This window comes from Orcinus orca, chromosome 1 (assembly GCF_937001465.1).
Source record: "Orcinus orca chromosome 1, mOrcOrc1.1, whole genome shotgun sequence".
In the NCBI taxonomy this organism is placed as follows: Eukaryota; Metazoa; Chordata; class Mammalia; order Artiodactyla; family Delphinidae; genus Orcinus; species Orcinus orca.
In genome coordinates, this window is record NC_064559.1 from 155,380,232 (window position 1) to 155,400,728 (window position 20,497).

General features: G+C 38.5%; 1 protein-coding gene across 23 annotated transcripts in view; it reads right to left on the bottom strand.

The window, feature by feature from the left end:
* SGIP1 (SH3GL interacting endocytic adaptor 1) overlaps positions 1-20,497 on the bottom strand; it is a 222,204-nt gene that overhangs the window by 87,406 nt on the left and 114,301 nt on the right. The window lies entirely within an intron of this gene.

A 20,497-nucleotide genomic window follows, 5' to 3' on the forward strand; every position in this document is an offset into this window, starting at 1 on the left:
ACAGACAAGCAAAAGCTGAGAGAGTTCAGCACCACCAAACCAGCTCTACAACAACTGCTAAAGGAACTTCTCTAGGCAAGAAACACAAAAGAAGGAAAGGACCTACAATAACGAACCCAAAACAATTAAGAAAATGGGAATAGGAACACACATATCGATAATTACCTTAAATGTAAATGGACTAAATGCTCCCACCAAAAGACACAGATTGGCTGAATGGATACAAAAACAAGACCCATGTATTTGCTGTCTACAAGAGACCCACTTCAGACCTAGAGACACATACAGACTGAAAGTAAGGGGATGGAAAAAGATATACCATGCAAATGGAAACCAAAAGAAAGCTGGAGTAGCAATTCTCATATCAGACAAAATAGACTTTAAAACAAAGACTATTAGAAGAGACAAAGAAGGACACTACATAATGATCAAGGGATCGATCCAAGAGGAAGATATAACAATTGTAAATATTTATGCACCCAACATAGGTGCACCTCAATACATAAGGCAAATACTGACAACCATAAAAGGGGAAATCGACAGTAACACATTCATAGTAGGGGACTTTAACACCCCACTTTCACCAATGGACAGATCATCCAAAATGAAAATAAATAAGGAAACACAAGCTTTAAATGATACATTAAACGAGATGGAGTTAATTGATATTTATAGGACATTCCATCCAAAAACAACAGAATACACATTTTTCTCAAGTGCTCATGGAACATTCTCCAGGATAGATCATATCTTGGGTCACAAATCAAGCCTTGGTAAATTTAAGAAAATTGAAATTGTATCAAGTATCTTTTCTGACCACAACGCCATGAGACTAGATATCAATTACAGGAAAAGATCTGTAAAAAATACAAACACATGGAGGCTAAACAATACACTACTTAATAATGAAGTGATCACTGAAGAAATCAAAGAGGAAATCAAAAAATACCTAGAAACAAATGACAATGGAGACACAACGACCCAAAACCTGTGGGATGCAGCAAAAGCAGTTCTAAGGGGGAAGTTTATAGCAATACAAGCCCACCTTAAGAAGCAGGAAACATCTAGAATAAACAACCTAACCTTGCACCTCAAGCAATTAGAGAAAGAAGAACAAAAAAACCCCAAAGCTAGCAGAAGGAAAGAAATCATAAAAATCAGATCAGAAATAAATGAAAAAGAAATGAAGGAAACAATAGCAAAGATCAATAAAACTAAAAGCTGGTTCTTTGAGAAGATAAACAAAATAGATAAACCACTAGCCAGAATCATCAAGAAAAAAAGGGAGAAGACTCAAATCAATAGAATTAGAAATGAAAAAGGAGAGGTAACAACTGACACTGCAGAAATAAAAGAGATCATGAGAGATTACTACAAGCAACTCTATGCCAATAAAATGGACAATCTGGAAGAAATGGACAAATTCTTAGAAATGCACAACCTGCCAAGACTGAATCAGGAAGAAATAGAAAATATGAACAGACCAATCACAAGCACTGAAATTGAAACTGTGATTAAAAATCTTCCAACAAAGAAAAGCCCAGGACCAGATGGCTTCACAGGCGAATTCTATCAAACATTTAGAGAAGAGCTAACACCTATCCTTCTCAAACTCTTCCAAAATATAGCAGAGGGAGGAACACTCCCAAACTCCTTCTACGAGGCCACCATCACCTTGATACCAAAACCAGGCAAGGATGTCACAAAGAAAGAAAACTACAGGCCAATATCACTGATGAACATAGATGCAAAAATCCTCAACAAAATACTAGCAAACAGAATCCAACAGCACATTAAAAGGATCATACACCATGATCAAGTGGGGTTTATTCCAGGAATGCAAGGATTCTTCAATATACGCAAATCTATCAATGTGATAAACCATATTAACAAACTGAAGGAGAAAAACCATATGATCATCTCAATAGATGCAGAGAAAGCTTTTGACAAAATTCAACACCCATTTATGATAAAAACCCTGCAGAAAGTAGGCATAGAGGGAACTCTCCTCAACATAATACAGGCCATATATGACAAGCCCACAGCAAACATCATCCTCAATGGTGAAAAACTGAAAGCATTTCCACTAAGATCAGGAACAAGACAAGGTTGCCCACTCTCACCACTCTTATTCAACATAGTTTTGGAAGTTTTAGCCACAGCAATCAGAGAAGAAAAGGAAATAAAAGGAATCCAAATCGGAAAAGAAGAAGTAAAGCTGTCACTGTTTGCAGATGACATGATCCTATACATAGAGAACCCTAAAGATGCTACCAGAAAACTACTAGAGCTAATCAATGAATTTGGTAAAGTGGCAGGATACAAAATTAATGCACAGAAATCTCTGGCATTCCTATATACTAATGATGAAAAATCTGAAAGTGAAATCAAGAAAACACTCCCATTTACCATTGCAACAAAAAGAATAAAATATCTAGGAATAAACCTACCTAAGGAGACAAAAGATCTGTATGCAGAAAATTATAAGACACTGATGAAAGAAATTAAAGATGATACAAATAGATGGAGAGATATACCATGTTCTTGGATTGGAAGAATCAACATTGTGAAAATGACTCTACTACCCAAAGCAATCTATAGATTCAATGCAATCCCTATCAAACTACCACTGGCATTTTTCACAGAACTAGAACAAAAAATTTTGCAATTTGTATGGAAACACAAAAGACCCCGAATAGCCAAAGCAATCTTGAGAACGAAAGAAGGAACTGGAGGAATCAGGCTCCCAGACTTCAGACTATACTACAAAGCTACAGTTATCAAGACGGTATGGTACTGGCACAAAAACAGAAAGATAGATCAATGGAACAGGATAGAAAGCCCAGAGATAAACCCACGCACGTATGGTCACCTTATCTTTGACAAAGGAGGCAGAAATGTACAGTGGAGAAAGGACAGCCTATTCAATAAGTGGTGCTGGGAAAACTGGACAGCTACATGTAAAAGTATGAGATTAGATCACTCCCTAACACCATACACAAAAATAAGCTCAAAATGGATTAAAGACCTAAATGTAAGGCCAGAAACTATCAAACTCTTAGAGGAAAACATAGGCAGAACACTCTATGACATAAATCACAGCAAGGTCCTTTTTGACCCACCTCCTAGAGAAATGGAAATAAAAACAAAAGTAAACAAATGGGACCTAATGAAACTTCAAAGCTTTTGCGCAGCAAAGGAAACCATAAAGAAGACCAAAAGACAACCCTCAGAATGGGAGAAAATATTTGCAAATGAAGCAACGGACAAAGGATTAATCTCCAAAATTTATAAGCAGCTCATGCAGCTTAATAACAAAAAAACAAACAACCCAATCCAAAAATGGGCAGAAGACCTAAATAGACATTTCTCCAAAGAAGATATACAGAGTGCCAACAAACACATGAAAGAATGCTCAACATCACTAATCATTAGAGGAATGCAAATCAAAACTACAATGAGATATCATCTCACACTGGTCAGAATGGCCATCATCAAAAAATCTAGAAACAATAAATGCTGGAGAGGGTGTGGAGAAAAGGGAACCCTCTTACACTGTTGGTGGGAATGTAAATTGATACAGCCACTGTGGAGAACAGTATGGAGGTTCCTTAAAAAGCTACAAATAGAACTACCATATGACCCAGCAATCCCACTACTGGGCATATACCCTGAGAAAACCATAATTCAAAAAGAGTCATGTACCAAAATGTTCATTGCAGCTCTATTTACAATAGCCCAGAGATGGAAACAACCTAAGTGTCCAACACCGGATGAATGGATAAAGAAGATGTGGCACATATATACAATGGAATATTACTCAGCCATAAAAAGAGATGAAATTGAGCTATTTGTAATGAGGTGGATAGACCTAGAGTCTGTCATACAGAGTGAAGTAAGTCAGAAAGAGAGAGACAAATACCGTATGGTAACACATATATATGGAATTTAAAAAAAAATGTCATGAAAAACCTAGGGGTGAAACAGGAATAAAGACACAGACTTACTAGAGAATGGACTTGAGGCTATGGGGAGGGGGAAGGGTAAACGGTGACAAAGCGATAAAGAGGCATGGACATGTATACACTACCAAAAGTAAGGTAGTTAGCTAGTGGGAAGCAGCCGCATAGCACAGGGAGATCAGCTCGGTGCTTTGTGACCGCCTGGAGGGGTGGGATAGGGAGGGTGGGAGGGAGGGAGACGCAAGCGGGAAGAGATATGGGAATGTATGTGTATATATAACTGATTCATTTTGTTGTGAAGCTGAAACTAACATACCATTGTAAAGCAATTATACTCCAATAAAGATGTTAAAAAAAATAAAATAAAATAAAAAAAAAATAAAATAAAATAAAATAAAATAAAATTCAGAATCTTGTTTAGGTGTTAAACACAGTCAGTCATTAGATATGCAGATGATGAAAATGAACGGAATAAACAATGTTTGGCCAAGATGTAGAAAGGATTTGTTGTTTCTTACCGGACTTTTCCTCTAAAAGCGTAGGCATGAGGAGGAAAAATAAAGAGAAAATGAAAGAGGTGAAATATTCAAAAAGATACCACTCAAGGCTCAGAATAACCTTACTTAAAGCAGCTCTCTAAGGCATGGCTTTTGTAAATGCCCCTGTGGATGTCTGACATAGTCATAGCCAGGCTGCCAGCTTTATACCACCCCAAAACATGCTGCTTGGCCATACTGATTGTTTTGAGCTGTAGGCACTTGAAAACAGCAAAATCAGGAGAGACTTTCTAGGAACAACCCTAATCTGCCTAAACATAAATCTTTCACCAACCAGGAAGGACTGACTCAACATAGGAGTGGAGACCAGAAATCAACACCATACCCAGACAAACTCTGTCACAAACTATTATATCTCCCATCTATGCTTCCAAGGGTCCATTCATCTTCCCTAAATTACTCTCCCTTAAGAAGCCTCCATCCCTCTCCCTCTTCCCTGTTAAGACGGTATTTAATCCTGAATTCTGAAGACACCTCTTCGAGTTGCTCAATTTTCCTGAGTGTTTGCCAGGTATACAGGAATAGACATGTTAATAAACTTATGTTCGTTTTCCTCTTGTTAATTCTGTCTTTTTGCTGAAGAGTCCCAGCTGAAAACCTAAGACGGGTTGAGGTAGTTTTGCCTCCTGTCCAAGCTCAAGTGATAGAGGACATAGGTGTGGTCTCCATTTGAGCACATTCTAAGCTCTCTTTTGAATGGTTTACTTTTATCAAATAGATTTGTACTTTCAAAATAGAGAATTATGCTTTGTAATATTGAAAGGAGCGGGAAAATTCCATGAATGCATTGCAGCCAAGCATGAAACTAAAATGTGAGATTTTCCCAAAATTCTAATCTTGTCAGGGAACCTGGTACCTAGTATCTTCTCCCAAGATACTCTGGCTAGAACCATCAGTTTTTCCATCCCATCCTTCATTTGTCCCCACCCCGCATTGGGCAATGACAAATTACTTTCCTGGTGAGTGGTCCCTGGCCCCTGGGAATGCTCTTTTCTTTCCTCCACAACTGCCTTAATGAGGGCTTCATTTCTTGCTGACAGTAGTACTCCACCAAGCTCCTCCATATTTCATCTCCTAAATCCATCCTTTGTACCATCCCTAGAATTATTTTCCAAGAATAGTGAAGTCAATGTATTACTCTGCCCTGCAAAAACCGCTCTATTATTCAGAAAATAGAATGCAACCTCCATTCTGTAATTTAATGCCTTTGTGATGGGCTTCATCTTACCTTCACTCCCTCGTCTTCCACTGTTGTCTGTATGAAGCCTACACTTAGCTGCAGACACTCCTTCTCGTCTCCTGAACTTGTAGTACCCTCACACTTCCCTGCCTTCTGCTCAAGCTGCTTCTTCAGCCTTGATGCCTTTTCCCTCCCTCTCAATTACCATCTTACTTATTCTTCAGGGCCAGTAACATTTCCTCTATGAGGGCCTTCCCCAAGGGCCTTTCCAATTAGAATAAATTGTTCCCTGGCATTTATTAGCCTCAGAGAAAACAGAGGTACAAACGGGTAGTATATATTTTTGCAGTTCTTATTTTGTTCTGTATTATTTAGATGTCTCCATTCGATTATTAGCTCCCAGTAATGGTTATGAATAACCTCTGTCTAGCCCCAAACAGAGTGCAAGTCACACAGTAGGCACTCAAAGCATGTCTATGAATTTTATTTTTGTGGTCATTAAAACATTATACAAATGTTTGAAGCATAGTGTCTTTTAAAATATAGAAAGATGGGGGCTTCCCTGGTGGCGCAGTGGTTGGGAGTCCGCCTGCCGATGCAGGGGACGCGGGTTCGTGCCCCGGTCCGGGAAGATCCCACATGCCGCAGAGCGGCTCGGCCCGTGAGCCATGGCCGCTGAGCCTGCGCGTCCGGAGCCTGTGCTCCGCAACGAGAGAGGCCACAGCAGTGAGAGGCCCGCGTACCGCAAAAAAAAGAAAAAGAAAAAGAAAATATAGAAAGATGAATTGCTCTCTGAAATAAGGCTGAATTGCATATAATATATAGCCCAAGGGGTATGGCCCCAGTTGTAATGGTTCCTTCACCAGCTCCTATAAATGTGTCACTTAGCTCCTATTTAACTGTTGATCTTTCTGCCCATTAGTGACCTCAGGGGCTGATATGTGTTACCAAGGCTCCAAGGAATTGGCACAGCTTTGCACAAACACTGGTGTAAAGCTATGTGATCAGCTCTCAATGCTCTCCTATAGCAAAAAGAAAACGAGTGTTTCAGCATAACTGAGGCTCAAGACAGGGCCCACATCCTAGGTGCTGCTTTCAGACCCAGACCCTTGCGAAGTAGCACAGAAAAATGAAAATGCTTAAGGTCCAGGTCCTCGATTTACAAACAGAAAGAATTTTGGGGTTAAAATCAAATAGCTTCAAAGAAGTTGTCATGGAAGGAGGTGCAAAAGTTTTTATATATTCAAATTAGCTTAACCCCTTATTTTCTGCTTGCTTTTGCGCAAGACATACTGTTCCTCAGTTCCTTAGTTTGTAAAGTAGGGATGATTGCTATCTTATAGAACAGTTGTGAGGATTGAAAGATATGGATGATAGTGACAGATAAAATTCACTGAGAATTTACTATTATTGTTTTACCTTATGAGGTTGGTGTCATTATTATTTCTAATTTACCAGTGAGGAAAAAGAAGGTCAGTTGCGTTCCAAGGTCACGCCGTTACAAAGGATGAGAGTGGGACTAGATCCCAGCTTGTCTAACTCAGAAAGCCTGGGCAGGGGTGGGCTCATGGCACAACCCAATTCTCCTGGTCCTTATCAGCACTGGGATTTAGAAACAACAGAGCTAATAGCTTGCAGATCACAGAGCCTGGAAAATAATCTTGGAGTTTTCCAATGGAAGGAGTTAAATAGGTCATGCCTGTCTATCACAGCAGGTCACAGGGAATGAACTTTTCAGAGAGTGAGCTTGTATTTTTAGGCATGGTGTCAGATCTTAGAATTAAACTCTGATTATATAGGTAAATTTCTCAGCCTCTTTCTAGAATTAAGTTCATTTTATTAAATTAGAATCAGAAGAATAAACATGAACACATGAGTAATAAGGGCCCTCCCCTCCTGCCCACTCCAGGCTAGATGATGATTAAACCATCTTTATTCAATATGTTGTTTTAATTGTTAGCAGCTATCAACACCTAGGCTATGGCCGTTGGGCTTAAGGGTTTCTTCAGAATGTTAAACAACCAAAGATAAAACATGACAAGACAATTCTCCTTTGGGGAAAGCAAAGATATTTCTTGATTTAAAATGAACTAATAGCATCAGAATGATTTTTAATTATGGAAAAGATAATAAAAGAAACAAAAAAGACATGTATACCTCCAGGTACTCGTGTTCACAGAAACAAAGTCAGTGAATTTTTGGATTGAACAATATATATACCTAAAATATAACCACTGTCTCTAAGTGCAGGGATGTTCCTGTCCTATGGCCTGAGATAATATAATTTTCCAATTTGCAAGCCTTGTTGAAAGGTAGCTCATCCTTATGATCCAGGAAGCTTTCCAAGGAGCACACAGACCCCTGCCCTCTGCGGATGGAGCCTCTCTCTGGCTGCACTATCCTAAGTCACTTTCTAATGCAAGTAGTCATTCAAGTTAGGGCTTGTTGAAGCCTTCATTCTGCATGAAATCTGCAGCATTTAAAACTGAATTCTGTTGGAGACCCAGACCAAAGCTAACTGAGGTGAATAGAGAAAATATACACCAGAGTTTCAATGATCCTTACATGGAGATTTTGTGCTCTAAATACACCCCTGTCCTCTGAACAAGGAACTGAGCTGCCATGGGAATTTTTGGCATCAAGTTTCACAGAGTGGGATCAAGACACAAAAAGCCAGATCTAATTTAGAAGCTTTTTAAGAGTCCACAATTGTTTAACCTTAAAAATAGGATAGCTATATTTTGAGTCTATATTTTAGCTAATGAGATTTTTTATAGATATAACCACTTCCTATCAGTTATGTATGAATAGTCAGGTATTCACAAGGAGCAAAAGGATTATTTATTCATTTATTAAACCATTAACTGATATTTATTGGGTACCTAATAAAGACCAGACACTATTCTTGGTACCTTGGTGAACAAAACCATAGGAACAACAAACAAAAAACTTCAATGAGCTTTTTGGGGGGCAGGGGAGGAAATAGATAATAAATAATAAATATAATAAGTAAGCAAAGTATTTAGTATTTTAGAAGATGATAAATGCAATTTTAAAAAGTAGAAAAAATATAAGGGTTTGGGAATACCAGGGTAGAGAGTTTTGTGATTTTAAATAAGATGGTCAGGAGAGGCCTCATTGAGAAGGTGACTTGAACAAGCATCGGAAGCTGAGAGGGAGGTGGCAGTGCCAGTATCTAGAGGAAGAGGGCACAGCCAGGGAGCTGGGAGGGGTGGTGTGAGAAGGAAGAGTGGCAGGTGTTAGTCTGGGGTCGTGGTGTCCCCACCGCGAGGGTCTTGAAGGCCAATGTGAAGACTGGCTTCGCTCTGCTCCCAATCAGGAGTTCTCAGCATGGACGTTTAGTCACTCTTGGTTGCTGAGAAGAGGCATTGATGAAACAGATGAAACAAGACCAGAAAATGCCTGGATGTGACATATGTTGTTGTTTTTCACTACTGTTTGGAAGCTTCTTTTGATTCCCCATGTACCATGCTAAAAATAAAATAAAATAAAGATGGGCTTCACACAGGCTGGGAGGTAGAAAGAGAGTTTCAACTGGGCAAAACAGAATGAGACCAGTCCATGTTGCCTTCCCTCTGTGTCGGCCACTTCAGGACAAGTAGCTCAGACTGGCGTGCACAGCTCTGTACCACAACTGTGCTGGTGGCTGATTTGAAACAGTAGTTCTTAAGGTCCAGTTAGTGACTGTCCTTTAGATAATATAAGAGACAGAAGGAAACTTCACCTTCATTCTGTTTAGAAATGAAATTTCCCCCAGTCTTTGAGGAAACATTTTCTGACATAATTAATATGGGTGATTCGCACTCTAAGATTTTTTTTTCTAAAACAATGAAAAAGTACATTCATTGCTGTAGATTATTTCTGGCACTAAAAAAAAAAAATTCTCCTTTAAAGAACAAGGGGATAGATCCTTTTTTCTTATACTGTTATACTTATTTTTATACTATTATTCATACATTTATAGAAACTCTTTAGTATAAAAATAAATATAACAGTGTAAAAAGATAATAAAGTATCTACCCTTTATTCTCAAGGTCATGGACCACTAAGTGACTGAAATCTGAGATGAGAAAGCAGACATCTCATTAGGATGTATGGGATTAGGGGAAGAGAATTATGACAAAAAACTGGCAGCCTCAGAAAAGGACACATTAATAAACTTTAGAAAAGAACCTACAGATAACTCCTATAAGAGAAGAACAGTTATTGTTCATACTGATCATCCATCTGATAACGAAGAAAAACTTGGTTGAACTGAAGGGGAAAAGATAAAAAATTTTCTCTCTTTATAAAATAATGCGAGGGATATAAGTTGTCTTATATCCCAGTGAAACACCAAGTTCCGTATACTTCCCACAGTGAAGAGCACCCTTCTGTTCAATCAACCAACAAATTTTGTTTTGTTTTGTTTTGTTTTTGGCTGCACCGCGTGGCTTGTGAGATCTTAGCTCCCCAACCAGGGACTGAACCGGGGCCCTGGCAGTGAAAGCGCCTACTGGACTGCCAAGGAATTCCCAGCCAACAGGTATTTTCTAAGTACCTATTACATGCCATTCAGTGTCCTAGACTCTAGAGGAAAGGCCCCATTAAGGCAGGAGTAAGAACCTATAACTTCTGGGTGCAGGATGAGTTGTCATTAACCCAACACTTGCTGAATTGTTCACAAGTTATGTTTCTGTTACAAACTTATTTTCCAAAATGATTGCTTCTTTACAGGGCCCATTCTATCCCGAATACACCATTAGCTAATAAAAATGGTTTTAAATTCAACTCTACACTGGTAGGACTAACACAACCAAAGCAGAAGACCTTAAAGATAGAAAAATTAGTCTTTTGGATTACAATTAGCATTGTAATTAAAAGATTAAAAGCATATAATTCAAGATTTGCTACCTCTGGTTGAGGACATCCTAACATTTTTATGTGTGTCAATATTGTAAGTCTATTGTTTCATTCAATTAGATTTTAAGTTGGTAACAGAAATTGAGGGTTAAGGTCTCTGACCCTGGTGTTCATGTTTCTGGAACCCCCAATCAGATTAGTTTGTCTGAGATAGAAGAACACAATGAAAGAATCTGCAGTTATGCAAGGAAACTCTAACTCTTACATCTCACAAAGGGAAGCAAAATACCAGGTACTCAGAGGGTACAACCAGTATTAGTTGGAGAAATAATAACAGAGGCAATCCAGATTGAATTAATATTCTGCTCATTTTCAAGGAGATCAGAACATACAACAGCTCAGGGATTTCTTCTTACCATCGTAGGCTGGGCATAAGGGTTTGGAAAAATGATATTTTAATTTTAAATGTCAGGGAATGGAAGCAACAGAGAATTCCCTAAGGAAAAATAGTTAGTAATGAAGGAAAGAACATACACATATCAGATATGAAACAAATTCTTCTGCGAGTAAGTCACACGGCTTACTATAATGCAGGAAAGAGAAGAATATATTTTGAAAAAGGAAGATCCCACCCATCTCCCCAACTATCCTTCTCTATAAGGCCTGGAAAAAAAGAGGTACATCTCACGTGCCAACTCCAGAAGATTTTGGCCAGGCTGCTTGCAGCTCTGTCTAGAGGGGGCTTCTCAGACTACATCTGGGATGTGGGATCTAGTTGCAATGTCTGCTGAGGGTTTGGAAGGGGAGTGGCAGTTTATATGCTTCATGCTTGACATCCCTGATCTAATCCCAACCCAAATCATGTTTGATGCGTTGAAGCCAAGCTGAGCCTCTCCCCTCCAACTCGTTGCACTGGAGGTCTGGGCTGAGCGCTTAGCATCAGAATGCATGCAATCTTTACCTTCCCCTTGCACCGTGCTGAGTTTCTACCAGGAGTGAATGCCAGTGTGTAGGAGACTGGAGCTCTCCTCCCTCACAGATGACTCTTTGTTTTATACTGAACTCAATGGGGTGCTGAACCTTCTGCCCAAGTGAGGACAGGAAAGGGGGTGGTGTTACCAAGCAGCAGCAAATTCAGAGATTTTGCTCGCTGGCAGGCTAATTTGGGGGTGGGGGGGCACCTGGAATAGGCAAACAGCACCAGACTGTCCTCAATTAAAAGCTATCTCTCCCTCCCCAGATTTTTTGATTAAATAACTCCATTATGGATGGCAAATCTCCAGGAACAAGATTAAACTAATTGCCCCTTCATAACTCCATGTCAAATTCTTTAATTCCTTGTATCACTGAATTTTGCAGGGGAAAGAGAGGAGGCAGTAGCACACATGCCAGGCTAGGTCAACTCCTACTCTCTCATCATTTCTATCAACCCTCTTCTCCTTGACTTTGCTCAAGTCCTCCCTCGCTATTTTTATTCTCTTTCTTCCTCCCACAAGTCTCTGAACTTAAGGAAGAGAGAAATGGAGCTGAAAAGGGAACTGATACTTATAGAGCCCCTTCCTAGGTGATAGGCACTGAAGTGGGTATTTTGCAACATTATCTCCTGTCATCATTACATCAGTTCTGAGAAGGTAGGCATTACTGTTCCCATTTTACAGACTTGGGAACTGAGATGCTGAGTTAAGGAGCTTGCCCATGGACACAGAGATAATAAGATACGGACTCAAAAGCCTGTGTTCTCTCTACTTAACCAATGGGCTTCAAGGAAGTGCTCTCTTTCTTGGTCCCCTTTCTATATCATCAACCTGCCCCTAAAACAGAGCACTTCCCGTAGAGATTCTTGGGCCAGGATATGCACAGCAGAGTATTAAAGTTGAGAGGAATTTAAAAATAATTGAATCACAGACGCTGATTCAACGTAGATGAGAAAATATACTGTGGTGGTTTTTATTTATTTATTTATTTTTTAATATACTGCGTTTTTAACTTGGCAGAAAGGAGGCAGATGCTGGAGTTCAAGTCCTGGCCCTCGAAACTTCAGCTGCCTCTTGATCTTTCGGAGTTGATGTCTTCCGTAAAATAAGGTGAGCACCACCTCCCTGCCTACTTAACAGTGTAGCTGGCTCATTACATCTTTCTGATCATGACAGCTTTTGTAAAACATGAACCATTATTATAATGAACCATCCATATAAAAAATGCTTGCTGATTGATTGATTAGGGGAACTGAAATATATGAGTCATATAAAAACAAGGTGTCTTTCTTTAACATTTAAAACAAAGGTGACACAGAAGCAGTTAAGCCTGACTGACCTATCAGCTCAGCCTTGCTCTCTTGTCACGTGGAACACAGGAGAGAGTGTATGTAGAGTGACATGGGCTCTTTAGGCACCATTATAGTGATAGCCTTCAAAGGGTTTGTGAGTAATCAGAAATTATTTGTAAAATGTTTTGTATGAGTTATTGAAATTTTAATTTTTTCCTCTGGAAAGAGAAACAGTAGCTTTCATCAAAAGTAGTATAATATAGTGGGTAAAATTTTTGAATTGGAAACCAGAACTTCTGAGTTTAAATCTCAGCAACTTCACTTACTAGCTGTGACACCTTGGGTGAATTAATTAATTCTTCTATGCCTCAGTTTTCTCATCTGTAAAATGAGGGTGATAATAGTACCTATCTCATAGGGTGGTTGTGTGGATAAATTAATTAACATATGTGAAGCAGCTGAAACACAATCAGTAAGCAAATTTTCATAGCTGCCAACCAGCAACACCATCGCCATCGTAAGTTCTCTAAGTGGTCTCTGACCTTAAGGATGTTTATGAGTAGTCACCAGGAGACACACTCCATTGTTCTGATTAAAAATAGCTATCATTTACTAAGCAACTCCTTTGGGCCTTACATAAATATACTTACAAAGTACTAACTACTTTACATGCACTACTTCCTTAATTTTTATAAGGATACTATGAGATGAATAGTATTATTAAAATGATTTTACACCTGATTAAGCCTTGACTGGGGCTTAAAGGTTTAAGTAACTTACCCAGGATCATGTGGATAATGAGTGCAGAGCCAGAATGCAAACTTAGTTCTGACTTGTCCCAGAGCAAAAATTTGTAATCAGTATAGAACTAAATGCTTCTAGTTAAGGACAACTTCTCAAGGTAAGTCAGCAGTAATCCTCGACTCACCAAAGAACAAAAGTAAAGGAATCAACAGCAGCTCATGACACAAGGAAAAGATGATATTGCACCAAGAATTAAAATATAGCATCTGTCTTTTCAATTCCAGGAAAGCTATGAGAGCCACAAGATTCAAAGCACCTAGGGAGCAAAGCATGTCGCTGAAGATGTGTCCCTGTGGGTTCTGGAAGAAACGGAGATGTCTACCTCTGAGATCCTGAGAGGAGTGAGGAAGTCAGGGGACTGTGAAATGGAGGCCAGAGGGGAAGCTGACCACATAGGTCCACATATTCAATCAGGACTGAGTGAAGACAGGACCACAAGGGGAAGTTCAACCTCTATGTACCGCTTGTGACATCAGCTATACATTGTTTTCTGATAAGCTTGTAGTTAGTTAGCACGAAGGTTGGACCAAGTGTGTCCAATATTTCTGATGCTAGCTCTCAGTGCCTGCTACACAGAAGGTGCTTACTAAATATTCGGTGAATTGATTCGAAGAGGGCTGGAATATTATGTCATTTCTCCATGAAATAAATTTGGTGGGGATGCACAATGTAGGATCCCATTAGGAATGCTAGCCTTCAGTACGGTCTCCTGAAGAAGCACCACACTTATTCAAGGGATTTTGTTAAAACAAAATTAGGAATGCTAAAACAGGAATGCTTCTGGAGTGAGCTTCAAAACCAATCCACAGGCATCACAAAATAAACTATTTTATTAACACATTTTCCCAGTTTGATACTCAGAGTAATTACTGGTCTTGGCTCTAAATGACTTTTGGTCATTTGGGTTTTCTGATTTATCACCATTAATGATATTCTTAAAAATATGCCCCAGGCTCTGCAGACAATTCTAATAACAACAATCAAATAATCCCTAAATGTAGCATCTGAGTGTTTTCTATATTAACTCATGCCACCCTTACAATAGCCCTGTGAAGTAGGTATGGGAGTTATCTTCACCTACTAATGAAGAAACCATGACTCAGGTTTTGTAACTTGCGCAAAGCAACCCCAGGTAAGAGGCAGAGCCCAGTTATTTGAGTAATTGTGACATCATTGGAATAAGTGTCTATTTGTATCTCCCTCAAATTATCTTAAAGGGAATTAATGGTATTCCATTGTGTATTGAATTTTCATTTTGTTGTTTTTATAAGGGCATATTTCCTTATAGTCCAATATTGCACCCGTTAATTTATTTAGCCCCTTTGAGAAATTTTTACTTTTTAAGGACAAAACCACTCATGGAAGATATAATAGAGGTTTGCTTCTACCCTGAATGTAAGGAGTGTGGTATCAAGGGAAGCAGATAGCAGAACTCTTTATCTCATATCTCTGCTTCCATCTTCTCCTTTAAAGGAAAGATCTTTACATTTTATTAGCAGAAAGAGATGGACTACCGTGTAAGGTAGGTGTTCATTTATTCCCATTTTAGACATGAAGAAACTGAGACTCAAATAGGTTTAAGAAACTTGCCTAAGTTTGCAAGAGGTTGAGTTCAGGTCTAACAGATTCTAATATCTTTCCTGTAAAATAAGCTGGCACTGTATGCTAGGTCCTTCAGGGGTTAAGTACAAAGTTTCTATTTGTGTTTAAAGAAATATCAATCACAAATGTCCAGTATGGAAAAAATTGATTTAAAAGTAGTTCCTCTAAAAGGTGGAGATTTGGTTCAAAATTAAAGTCTAAGATAGGCAAGAGACTGCCCAAACCTCTTTAACTGAATTCAAGACTTGAGATACAGATACATTATAATCCAGGATATGAAAAGACAGAATGCTTTTAGGGCAGGGGACTAGAAATGGGGGAGCAAAGCCATGACTCTCAATAAAGGGTCAAGAGTTAGATTTAAAAATTATGTATATACAGATATAGATAAATACATACATACATACATACATATTAGTGTGATGGTTAATTTTATGTGTCAACTTGATTGGCTGTCAGGTACCCAGATTAAACATTATTTCTGAGTGTGTTGTGAGGGTGTTTCCACATAAGATTAGCATTTGAATTGGTGACCCTCCCCTATGTGCGTCAGCATTATCTAATCTATCGAGGGTCTGAATAGAAAAGAGGTGGACAAAGGAGGAATTCACCCCCCTTTTCTGCCTCATTGTTTGTGCTGGGACACACCTTGTCATCTTGGGCCCTCAGACTAGAATTTGCACCATCAAGTCTTCTGGTTCTCAGGGCTGAGGCTCAGATTGAATTATTTCACCAGCTTTCCTGGGTCTCCAGTTTGTGGACAGCATGTTGTGGGACTTTTCAGCCTCCATAATCACGTGAAGCCAATTTCTTATAATAAATCTATCATCATCATCTCTCTCTCTCTCTCATCTATCTATACACATATATACATATATCCTGTTAGTTCTGTTTCTCTGGAGAACCCTGAACAATACAACCAGTAATAAAGAAACAAACAACTGCAAAGTACTATGTACACATCAGGTACTGTTACTAGGATATTCTGTGTGCTTTCTTCATTCACTCATTTATTGAATAACTATCTATATGCCCAACGTGTGCCATGTACTGTGCTAAGCACAGGGAACAAAAAGTCAAAGAAGATTTGATCCTTCCAGAGACCAACCATAATCTACAGAAAAATTCCATAAGGACCATTATTACCCTCACTTTACAGAAAAGGAAATAGAAGCTCAGAAGAATTATAGGACTTATCTAAGGTTACATAGGTAGAACATGGCAGACCTGGGTATTATTATACGGCTACCTCCTATTAACCCAAGATTCTAGAAGAAATTATTTATACAAATGGCCAGAAAGCACTTGGAAAAGAATGTGGTAACAAGAGGTGCCAAAATATGCCATGTAGATTTGTCTTCAGAAGGGTTTCTCCCACAGCTGTTAGGAGTGCTATTGGCAGACAGCCTTCAACTGTCAACACTTCAGGATCTGACTCAGCTGCAGAGAGCCACCTTGGCGAAGGTCATGCCCCTTTCTTAGCCTGCCCATATTGGAGCACTAGCTGTATAAAGGTTATCGATCTCAGCTAAATCCAGGACAACCCGGAAGGGTCATTCTAGCTCACAAGTTCCCCATGTGATTAGCTTAGGCTGTTGTTGGATGTGCAAAACAGCTTAACTTCTCCCTCTGCCCACCCTACCCCACAGGTATTGAGCCCAACATCCTGCACACTAAACTTGGAATTGGAGTCAGCATGCTGCATGGAAAACCTGTTGAGAAAAGGAGGGACTCTGTCCTTTTTTCATCCTCCAAAGAGCACAACTATAACATGAACAAAAGTTACACAGAGACAGCATTTGGGTTTAATAAATTTCTTTCAACAATGAAACAGCCTTCCTCAAAAAGCAGTGAACTTTGTAAGATAGAAGGAGCACTATTACTGTTGGAGGCATCTCTATCAACCAAATAAGTTGGTATTTTACTTGTTTGTTTCTTTTCATCCTTCTGCTGGCTAACACATAGCATAACATAACTGGTATTTAGAAATTAGTGATTAGAATTCTCTAAAAGGAAACTTCCTAGTTTCAATAGGTTCTGGGAATAATTTTAAGATAGATGGGGAGGAAATCCCATTTTCCAATAACTCCCCAAATTTATCTGATTATTTAAGATATAGTGGCACAGAAACTGTGTCAATATCTACCAATATCCATTCACTCCTTTATCTTTTAGTAACAGAACCCTGGATTTTAGCTGGTTATATGTGTATCCAGCCAAAAACTACATTTCCCAGACTCCCTTCCAGCTAATATGGCCATATGACTAAATTATGGCCAGTGGGATCTGGGGGGCAGTGATGGGTACAACTTCTGAATTCAACACTTAAAAGAAACCACTTGCCTTTTATTTTCCCTTTCCTCCATCCCAAGGCTGGAACATGGAGGTGTTTCGTGATGGTAAGGCACCAGCATCCTTGAAAAGGTAGAGCAATAATACAGAAAGTTCCTGGGTTCTTGAATGACCCCTGGAGCAAGACTCTATTACCCATCTGGACTGCCTACCAGCTTTGACTCTTTTGTGGGATAGAAATAAATCATCCATTTATTTAAAGCCATGACTATTTTGGTTTCTGTTAAAGCAGCTCTACCAATATTCTAACTCATACAGATCCCAAATCAACAACTAAAACCTGGGTGATTTTCCTTCTTTACCATATCAGCATGATATCTTACTAGGAGACCACAACATGATAAGAATAGAAATTAACATCTTTTGCCTGTGAGTTGACCTCTGCATCCTCCTGTCTTCTTTTTTGGTGCTTGGCCTTGTCCTGGTCCATACTATACTTGATTTCTATATAAAAATCAAGGGCCCAGGTGAGATCTGGACTAGAATTATGTTCATTTGTCTGTAGAGTAGGATTTTTGCCAGTCGTTAAAACCCTGATTTTCTATGTTGCTGAAGCTTTGTTTTGGGGAGGAGTAATTTTCAGATAGGTTTGTTTATACTGTATATACACATAGATATATATGACACATTCATCCATCCATTCATTTATTTCATTCATTTATCGAGTCATTTGACCATGATGTGTATACAGGAAACCTATCCAAATAAAATGAAAATCAATTCATGATAAGAGATATCAAATGGGTTACAATTCATTAATACATATTCACAGATAGATGAAAAGAACAAGTGAAACACAACTTTATCTTAAAATTATTCAAAAGAAATAGAAATCAGAAATTCAACATAAGACATTGTTATGAATAGCTTACCATTTGGAATTTTCTTTATTTCTAGTAGTGTAACAATTGATGCTTTTGTAGCGTAAGAACCATAGCCTAAATGAAATATTCTGATATATCATTAACTGGTATAGGTTCTATTTCTCTTTTTGTACCTGAATTAAGTGTAGCTGTGTGAATGTCTGATTGCTTGGCTGGAAACATCTAAAGCTGTGCAAAGCATTCCTCATTTTTATCATGGCACTAACTGGATTTCAGAAAGTTATTTCTATTTATCCAGTTCTGGAGATAAAGTTCTACCTATGTCATTGGTGAAATACACCTATATTTGGTTATGGGTTATCTAGAAGAGGGCATGGATTCTAAAGCCAAGAATATGTTTCCAGTCCAATCGCTCTTTACACTTATGTTTATCCAGAAACGTGCCTACCTTTCCCTAAAGCAACAATCACAGCTCACTTTCTTACAGTAAATGTCAAAAATCACAACTCTTTGGGAATCAGAGTAATGAGAGAGCCAGGTTCTCACATTAGAGGGAACCAGCTGGGAGTGTGGAGGCAGTAGTGGGGGGGGGGATCCCTTGGTTTGTGGGGCTGCAGGAATTGCCTAACCCTGGGATTACTTCTCTGGGTGTCTCCATCTAGTTTTAACATTGTTTCCCTAATATCATTTTGTCAGTCTCAGCCACGTCATGTCAATATATCACTTTAAAAACTGGTGTTGGGAAGAGCTCAGAGTGACAACCACTCTCCTTGCTGTACCCTCATTATCTGGTAGGAGGAATGACTTGGGCAGGCATATCCGTTTTGATAGAAGGGACTTCCCCTTTCCAAGAGTCAACTAGCTTTCAGCAAATATATCCCACACATGTCTGGGATCGTTCTAATAAGTTTTCTTTCACAGAAATTTGTTCACTGAACCCCATGAACTTGCCTTCTTACACTTATCCTGGTAGCTTTCAAATGACCACTAGGTTTATTACACTCTATAGAGAAGTGGATATAAACTGGTTTCAGGCATTGAAATAAACTTTTACAATTGATAAAAAATGATTTAGTAAGTAAAAAATGATTTGAAAGATGTTAACTGAAAAGTGAAAGTGTGTACAGTTAAAATGCCCCTATTACTAGAAATCACCTGTATTGTAGACCAACATGTGAATTTAAAATCTGTACCCTCCATGGCAGAAGGGAAAGAAAACTAATACATGTTATGCCTCCCTTTTCAAGAAAACATCTTAAGATGGCAAGTGAGTATGATTAAAAATTACCTGAAATATCATTTGCTGTGGTTGACTACTATTAGCAATCATGTTAGTTGACCCTAACCGTAGTGGTAAAGGCCATTATAAGCACTAAGCACTAAAGAAGGCATCTTTGTAGACTTTATTCATCCCAGGCAGGCAAACATTTATTCCCAAAGGATGGGTGATTACAACTCCTTTAGAAAGGTTAGTCGAGATATTCCAGAAGCATCTCAAAAATGGTTCAGCATTTATTAATTACCTCGTTCATGGGAAATGCTGCAGGGAGAGCACATTTCTCTAAAGAAGATGCCAAGAAGCCAAGAACATCTTAGCTCCTAGTATGAGAGCCTTCATCTGCTCTTCACAGCTATTTTTAGAAAACAATTGCAGCATTTATCAAGTACTACAGAGAAAACACTGTAAATGTTGGAACTCAGAATGCAGCAATTAGAGAAATTTAGTAGATGAGAATTGGAGAAGGAAGTACAACTTGTAGAAAAATACGAATTTGATTAATATAAATAAGGCGTACCTGTATCTGAGGTGCCTAAATGATGAGATTATTTAAGACAATTTGATAATAAAATATAATGAAACTTATGAGTTTTAATATCTTTTTAGACTATGATCTATGATGTTAGATTAATATTTCTTTTTGAAGCATTAGCAATGAAAAGGGTTTTTATTTTCCTAAAAAAAAGCAATTTTCTTGGTTTTCTTTCCATGAGTTTTTATGTTTTATATCATAAGAGATGACATTAAGATGGGTTTTTAAAAATTGCTATTAGTAAATTTGTATACTTCATATCGTTTTTAATTGTTT